Genomic DNA, 8,930 nt, shown 5'->3' on the forward strand with positions numbered 1-8,930 from the left:
AAACCAAAAAATTAATTACATGGTTGATCAAAATGAGGGATAAAATCATGAAACATATTTTCCATTCTCTTATGCCCTTTTATTTATTCTTCTTTCGACAATCATTCTCGAAACACATCAATGTTTTACTTAACAGTATTCGGAAAAAAAAAATGGATGCATAGGAGCTATTTGGAGGGATTCAGATTATTTCTTCTTTCACGTGACAAACAATGCGGGCACGTCACCATACTACTGTCCCACGTAATTAATTTCCTCTATGTAAGTTGCATGCATTGGCACAGAGTTATTAATGTCTTACCGTTTTATGTGTAAGTTGGCAGTTCTTGTGCGAGGGAACGGGTGGTTCCCAACGGTTGACAAATATTATTTCTTTTATCACATGCCATCGTACTTCAAATCAGGACAACGGCATCTTTTTCTAGCTTTTGTCTTTGTTTTGGTTTGTCCGCTTTCCCTTTTCAGTTTTTTGTAAGCAAGTTTCATTTCTGAAATAGTATTACAAAGTTTCCATAATTCATAGTACTACTTAATTATACATAAAATTAAGAAAATAGAAGTCCTTTCTACTATAAAATTTTAAAACACAATCAAGAATTTGAGACTGGAGAATGCTTCCATAAACATGATTAGAAGTTGTCCATTACGCAATGTTATGCGCACATCGATTATGAAATCGATGAATTTTCCTGACACTCAATTTTCAAAATAACGGAATAAGTGATAGATGTCCTTAGAGATCGACTCTATTTTCCAATATGTTGATGTCTTTGAATTGCAAATGACTTGAATAACTTGTTGAGAGTTTCCTTCAATAATGATCTTTGTTTGTTTTCTATTCACTGATTCTTGATCTGCCATTAATGCCGCTGCAGCTTCACCCACATTTGGGTTTGTAAAATGTATGAAATCTGTTTGGATATACACTGAGGTTCCTACTTCAGATCTGCATATGCATGCTATTGTGCTACCATGAGTTCTTACTGCCACATCAAAAAAGAGAGAGTGGAATCCAAGTGGAGGTTATTGCCAATGATATTTTATTTGATTGAACTTGATGTTCCAGGCTCTACTATCCTCCTTAAAAATCTGTGAAACTTTTGACATAAACCAGTTTGGGGGAATGACAGATTTCATTATGGTTAACTTCGTTTCTGAGAAACTAAATATTATCCATGGTGAGGATAGCAAAAAGTTAAAAAGAGTGAATTTTCTCTTCTATAATTTGTACAACAGATGATGGATTAAGAATGTTTAAGATCCATATTGAGAGAGGTTGAGATGCAAGTTTTCAATATTAATAGGCCATCTTGAAATTCTCCAAAGGATTCTTTAGAATGAGATAGGCTTTTCTCTTCTGTGTTGCACAATGGGCCTCTTCCATCTGGATGAATCTTTTTAAGAGGGATCTAGTGGAAAGTATTTGGTGCACGACCTTCCAAAGGAATAATTTTAATATGTCTTGTATTTTTAATTTCTAGTTTTTTTTTTTCAAATATTTGTAGAGTTTTGGGTATAAGTGGAAGCTTCAGTTATAGTTAGTGCAGTGTAAGTCGACTTGATAGAAAAATTTCCTGATTAGTGATGGATCCACTTTATTTTGTTAGGGGTATGGGAGTAGTTATATGTTGAACCTAAGATTTTAAATTTTATGTAAATATATATCTATATATAGATTTTGATGATAACAAATGAATTCAAAGAATAAAGGAGTTTCAAGTTTAAGTTATCTACACAATAGAGTCAAGCACATCAAGGAAACAAGTATAGGTAAGAAGAGAATAAGTTCACATTAAAGTCCTAGAATAATGTTGTAAATCTCTTAAAAATTCGAAATTGGGATTAAGGCTCAAAATTAATATTTTATCATAAAGTATTAAAATACATTTTCCACCTGTGCATGAATATTTTGAAAATTAAATTTAAAAATTTTGAAAGATGATTGATTGTCATCTTTCACATGTGCATACCTTGATTAAAGGGTTGAACTTTGAAAATATTAAAAATGATTAATTGTCATCTTTCACATGTACATGTTTTATTTGAATATTTTCAAAAGTGATTGATACTTTTTTTGATTTATTCAAAAGGTAGATGTTTTTGTTTGAAATATTTGAAAAGTAAAGTGTGCTCCTTTTATCATATGTAAAAAGTAAAAAGATTATATTTGAAAATTTTGAAAAGTAAAGTGTGCTTCTTTTGTCATATGCAAAAAGTAAAAGATTAGATTTGAAATATTTGAAAAGTAAAATGTGCTCCTTTTGTCATATGCCAAAAGTAAAAGATTAGGTTTGAAATTTTTGAAAAATGAATGATGTTGTCTTTGACATGTGAATCTTTTTTAATTTGAATATGAAATCTCATATGTCTATAAATAGATCATTTAAGAGTTTCACATTTACAACAATAAGAGCATACAATATTCATTCAAAACTTTCATTCTCTCTTATCTAAGCATTGAGCTTTAATCTTTGTTCATTTTGAGAGATATAATTTGCGCTGTATTATTCTTATTTCACTCATTGAGAAGTGTTTTCTGATAATCTACCCACTATCAGCTTTTGTATCAGTAAATGGGTGTGTATAACCCTTGTGCGTGTAGAAAGTGTTCTACACAGGGAATAGTTGAATCACCACGTGTAAGGTAATTGCAAGTGTAGAGGGTGTTCTAAACGAATCATTTGTAGCGGTGTTGTTCAAAGGTGTAATAGGTTTTTATCTCCACCTGAAAGAGGTTGAATAGTGAATTTGGGGATCCTCAAGGGGTAGCTTGAAGCGAGGACGTAAGCAGTGGGATCGAACCTCGTTAACATACCGAGTTTGCTTCTCTCTTACCCTTACTCTTTATATTTATTACTGTTTCGTATATTTTATATTGTATATTTGATTTATAATTATTATTTTTTTATACAACTCAATTCACCTCCCTCTTGTGTTAGTCATCTAGGCAACAATTGGTATCAGATCTAAAAGCTCTATTATAAGATTAACTATCTTTTGAGTTAAGATCTTATGGCTAACATTGTAGCTTCATTTGATGAAGGTCAATCTAGCAACCGGCCTCCACTCTTTTGTGGAGATAATTACTCATTCTGAAAAGTTAGAATGAGAATATTCTTTTAGGCTCAAGGTCTAGAAATCTGGAAATGTATTGTAAATAGATTTTATATTGCAACAAAAGTGGTTGATGGAGTAAAGGTCAAAAAGGAAAAAGAAGAGTTTGATCGTAAAGACGATAGACTTTATACTTTGAATTTAACTACTATGAATTTATTATTTAATACTCTAAATGGAAATGAATTTAATAGAATAATGACTTGTACTACAGTAAAAGAAATTTGAGATAACTTAGAAGTTACTTATGAAGGAATTTCGCAAGTCAAGGAATCAAAAATTTATATTTTTACTCATGAATATGAAATGTTTAAGATGAATGATGATGAATCTATTTCTAGTATGCACACTCATTTTACTAACATCATAAACAGCTTGACAGCTCTTGGCAAAGTTTATTCCAAGGTGGAGATAGTAAGAAAAATTATCAAATCTCTACCAAAATGCTGGGAATCAAAAGTGATAATGATTCTTGAAGTTAGAGATCTCAATAAGCTCGAAATGAATGAACTCATCGGATCAGTTATCACCCATGAGTACACATTGAAAAGAGGAGAAGAAGAAGGAAATCCAAAGAAGAGCTTGGCACTTAAATCTGTTTCTCATGAAAGTGAAAGTGATGACGATGAGGAAAATGAAGACAAAGATGAAAAAGTTGCGATGATAACAAGAAGAATTCAGAGGTTCTTAAAGAAAAATAAAACTCCTCCGAGGAAATCCTTCAAAAAGTTTTCCAAGAAAGATTCAGGTAAAAATGACACTTTAATTTGTTATAAATGCAATAAGCCTGGTCATATCAAGTCAGATTATCCTCTGCTAAAGAAAGATCGAAACAAGGGCAAGAAAGCAATGAAATCTACATGGGATGATGATTCAAGTATCTCAGATAGTGAAGCAAGTAATGAAGAATCAGCAAATCTTTGTCTTATGGCTAAAGATGACATTGAGGTAATAAATCTTGATAATATTGAAGATCCTTCATATGAAGAATTGCAAAATGTTTTAGAAGATGTTTATGAGGAATTTGAAAAATTGGGTATCAAGTATACTGTTTTGAAAAGGAAAAATTCTTCTTTAACAAACGAAATTGATATTTTAAGAAAAGAAAGTATCATTTTGAAATATGAAAATCTTGAGTTAAATAAGAAGAAATATGATTTAGAAAATATTGTTGAAAACTTTACGAATGGAAAAAGAAATTTTGAAAAATATTTTGGTAGTCAAAGATGTGTTTTTGACAAGGCAAGCTTGAGATATATGCCAAAACAAAAATACAAAGTTTATAAAAATTTCTTTGATAATCCTTTTACATTAAAAACCAATATTCAAAATTCATTTCATAAAAATAATTTTGTCAAAAAAATATATTATTATAATCATTCAAGTTCTTCATATATGTCACATGCTATTTACAATTTCTGTAATAGAAATGGTCATAATTATCATACTTGTCCTATTAGAAGAAATCATATAATTATCATATTTGTCCTATTATCATACTTCTTCTAATACTAATAAATAAAGGATCCAAAGAACTTGGGTACCAAGAAAAATCATTTTAATTGTTTTTACAGGTATGCATGAAGTCATTCACAAGCAAAAGTAAATGGTTTTTAGACAGTGGATGTTCAAGACACATAACGGGAGACAAGACTAAGTTCTTTGATCTTAGATCTAAAGAAGAAGGACACGTGACATTTAGATACAACTCGAAAGGGAAGATCGTGGGAATAGGTAAAATTGATAATTTTCTCTCATAATTGAAGATGTTCTACTTGTTAAAGGTCTAAAACATAATCTTTTGTGATGCATGCCAATTTGGTAAACAAACAAAAACTTCTTTTAAAACTAAGAAACATAGTTCCACTATTAGACCATTGCAACTGATACACGGATCTTTTTGGACCAAATAGAGTTGCAAGTTTAGGAGGAAAATATTATGCATTTGTTATTGTTGATGATTTCTTTAGATATACTTGGGTCATCTTTCTTGCTCATAAAGATGAGACACATAATGTCTTTACCAAATTATGCAAAGAATTTAAAATGAAAAGGGCTATACTATTTCAAGTATCCGAAATGATAAGGGAAAAGAGTTTGTTAATAAAAATATTGAAACATTTTGTGATGAAAATGGTTTTGTGCATAATTTTTCTGCTCCTCGAACTCCTCAACAAAATGGGATAGTAGAAAGGAAAAATAGATCTCTTCAAGAGATGGCAAGAATAATGCTCAATGAGAACAACTTGACTAGTTATTTTTGGGCCGAAGTTGTAAGTACTGCATGTTATGTTATAAATAGAGTTATGTTAAGGTCTAAATTAGATAAAACCCCCTATAAGCTTTGGAATGAGAAAAAATCCAACATTTGTTACTTTCATGTATTTGGATGTAAATGTTTTATTTTGAATGACAAAGATACTTTAGGCAAGTTTGATGCAAAATCTGATGAAAGTATCTTTTTCGGATATTCTACTAATAGTAAAGCTTATAAAGTATTCAATAAAAAGATTTTGACTGTACAAGAATCTATGCATGTAGTATTTGATGAATCTAATTCTCCACTCTCCAAGAAATCTATTGATGAAGAAATAGGAGGTATAAATAATACAGAAAGTCTTAATCTCAACAAAGAGAACACAATAGAGGAAGTTCAACATGGAACCATCAGGAAAGATCATCAAAATTTAATACAAGATGCAACCAAACAGTAGAAATTTGTGAAAGATCATCCAGTGGAACAAATTTTACGAGAACCTTCACGAAGTGAAGAATTTGATATGAGCATGATGGGAGAACTTACATTCTTTCTCGGATTGCAAATTAAGCAAGCAAAAAGTGGGACATTCATCAATCAATTAAAATATATTAAGAAAATACTGAAAAAATTTGGGATGGAAAGTTCTAAGGAAATTGGAACACCAATGAGCCCATCAACTAAACTTGATAAAGATGAATCCGGCAAACCAATTGACTCGAAAATATATCGAGGTATGATTTGTAGCTTATTATATTTAACAGCTAGTAGACTAGATATTATGTTTAGTGTGTACTTATGTGCACGTTTTCAATCATTTCCAAAAGAATCACATTTAATTGCAGTTAAGCGCATTCTTAGATATTTTAGTGGTACAATTAACTTAGGATTATGGTACCCTAAGCACACATCTTTCGATCTAATCAGCTACACAGATGCAGATTATGCTGGCTGTAAAATAGATCGAAAAAACACTAATAGAGCATGCCATTTATTAGGTTATGCACTAGTTTCCTGGTTTAGTAAAAAATAAAATTCTCTTGCACTATCTATTGCTGAGGCAAAATATGTTGCTGTAGTTAATTATTGTGCTAAAGTTCTTTACATGAAGCAACAACTTGAAAATTTTAAACTCATGCATAATCACATTCCAATCAAATGTGATAATACAAGTGCTACAAATCTTTCAAAGAATGCAATACAACATTCTAAAACTAAGCATATTGAAATAAGATATAATTTTCTTCGAGATCATGTGCAGAAAGGTTATATAATACTAGAATTCACAAACACACACGATCAGTTAGCAGATATTTTCACAAAACCTTTACCAGAAGATAGATTATATACGATCAGAAGAGAAATAGGTATGATGCATGCTATGAATATCTCTTAAAAGATAGACCAGAGTCAATAAAAATAGAGATAGATTTTTTAAATATTTTTACATAAACTTAAGATTCTTAGTCTCATGTTTGAGACGCTCATTCTTTTCATACAATATCATGTCATTTTATCCATGGGAACCGGCAAGCGGAATGAAGAATATAATAAAGATTTCAACTGTTTATTCTTCTGTCGAATAATTCCTTCCCTTGTGTGAGACTCTTGAATAATTCGTTAAAGTACAACAATTTGTTCTTTAAGCTTTTCAACTTCATGATTTTTGACTTGTAGCCGCTAGGAAAAAGCAATAATAGAGGAAGAGTAGCGAGTCTCAAGACTCACCAAATCATAGATAGCATCAGAATCTGACTTATTAGCCAAATTATTATTTTCTTGCTGCAACCATTGTTTTTAAAATCATACCGTACCGACCGGTAAGGCCGGTATATTCCGTACCGGCCACCGGACCGGTACAGAAATTCACATATTTCATACCGATTCAAATAGCGGCCGTACCGGCCGATATTTCGGCCTGTACCGGCCCATACCGGCCGGTATTTCGGTCTCAATTTTTTTTTTCATTTTTTCAAACTACAAATTCATTTTTTTACCCCTAATTTAGACTAAACTATTTATAATTTATATAGATATATGTATTTATGTATAATTTATTTATATATAAATTATTATTTTGAAATATAATTAATATATATATATATAATTTATTTATATATCGACTATCCCGAAACGGTATCGGTACCGAAATATTTCGTTCCAGTGCCTTGACCGGTACAACATCCGGTACGGTATTCAAAACATTGGCTACAACATGGCACCAATGGCAGCTGCAGAAAGGACAGGAGGTTGAGGTGCAGAATGCCTCATGGATGGATATAGAGAAATGTTAGAAGAATGAGCCATTGAAAAAAGAATATAAGGCTTAAAACGAAAATGTTGAAAGAATGCTGATGAGTTATAGAGAGGAGAAGAAAATTTGATGCGAATTGGATAAACTTTAAGACTGATTTTATAGAGATAGTATAAAGAACCAAACGAGCTATCATCCAAGTCAAAGAGCAATGTGATTTTTTCTTCCCGATCGGTGAAAATGACATTTTTTAGAAACTCGGAGCCTTCAATCTCGTTTGTCAACAACATCAGGCGATTTTTTTCAAATCTCCAACCACACTTGTCGGGTCACGGACGAATCCAATTTTTTTTTCAACTATCTACAGTGTCTACTAACGCACCGTTTTCTTTAGTCCATTTACTTGTTGCGGATCCTTTTTAATGATGCCAAAAGAGGGAGAAGTATTAGACTAGAACATTAACATTGTTTGAATTGCTAAATTTGTTATATATGCTTGGAATTATATTTATACTTTTGCTTGAATAACTAACGCACATTCTCAGGGGGAGCTTAAGTATTAATATAGGTTTCAGGTTTTATCAAGTATTTGTCATATCAAAAAGTGGAAGATTGTTGAACCTAAAATTTCAAGTTTTGTGTAAATATATATCTACACATGAATTTTGATGATAACAAATGAATTTAAAGAATAAAGGAGTTTCAAGCTCAAGTTATCTACACAATGGAGTCAAGCACATCAAGGAAACAAGCATGAGCAAGAAGAGAATAAGTTCACATTAAAGTCCTAGAATAATGTTATAAATCTCTTAAAAATTCGAAATTAGGATTAAGACTCAAAATTAATATTTTATCATAAAACATTAAAATACATTTTCCACATGTGGATGAATATTTTGAAAATTAAATTTAAAATTTTTGAAAGATGATTGATTGTCATCTTTCACATGTGCATACCTTAATTAAAGGGTTGAACTTTGAAAATATTAAAAATGATTGATTATCATCTTTCACATGTGCATGTTTTATTTGAATATTTTCAAAAGTGATTGATACTTTTTTTGACTTATGTAAAAGGTAGATGTTTTTGTTTGAAATATTTGAAAAGTAAAGTATGCTCCTTTTGTCATATGTAAAAAGTAAAAAGATTAGGTTTGAAAATTTTGAAAAGTAAAGTGTGCTCCTTTTGTCATATGCAAAAAGTAAAATATTAGATTTGAAATATTTGAAAAGTAAAATGTGCTCCTTTTGTCATATACCAAAAGTAAAAGATTAGGTTTGAAGTTTTTGAAAAATGAATGATGT

Source organism: Carya illinoinensis, chromosome 7, assembly GCF_018687715.1.
Source record: "Carya illinoinensis cultivar Pawnee chromosome 7, C.illinoinensisPawnee_v1, whole genome shotgun sequence".
Classification (NCBI taxonomy): Eukaryota; Viridiplantae; Streptophyta; class Magnoliopsida; order Fagales; family Juglandaceae; genus Carya; species Carya illinoinensis.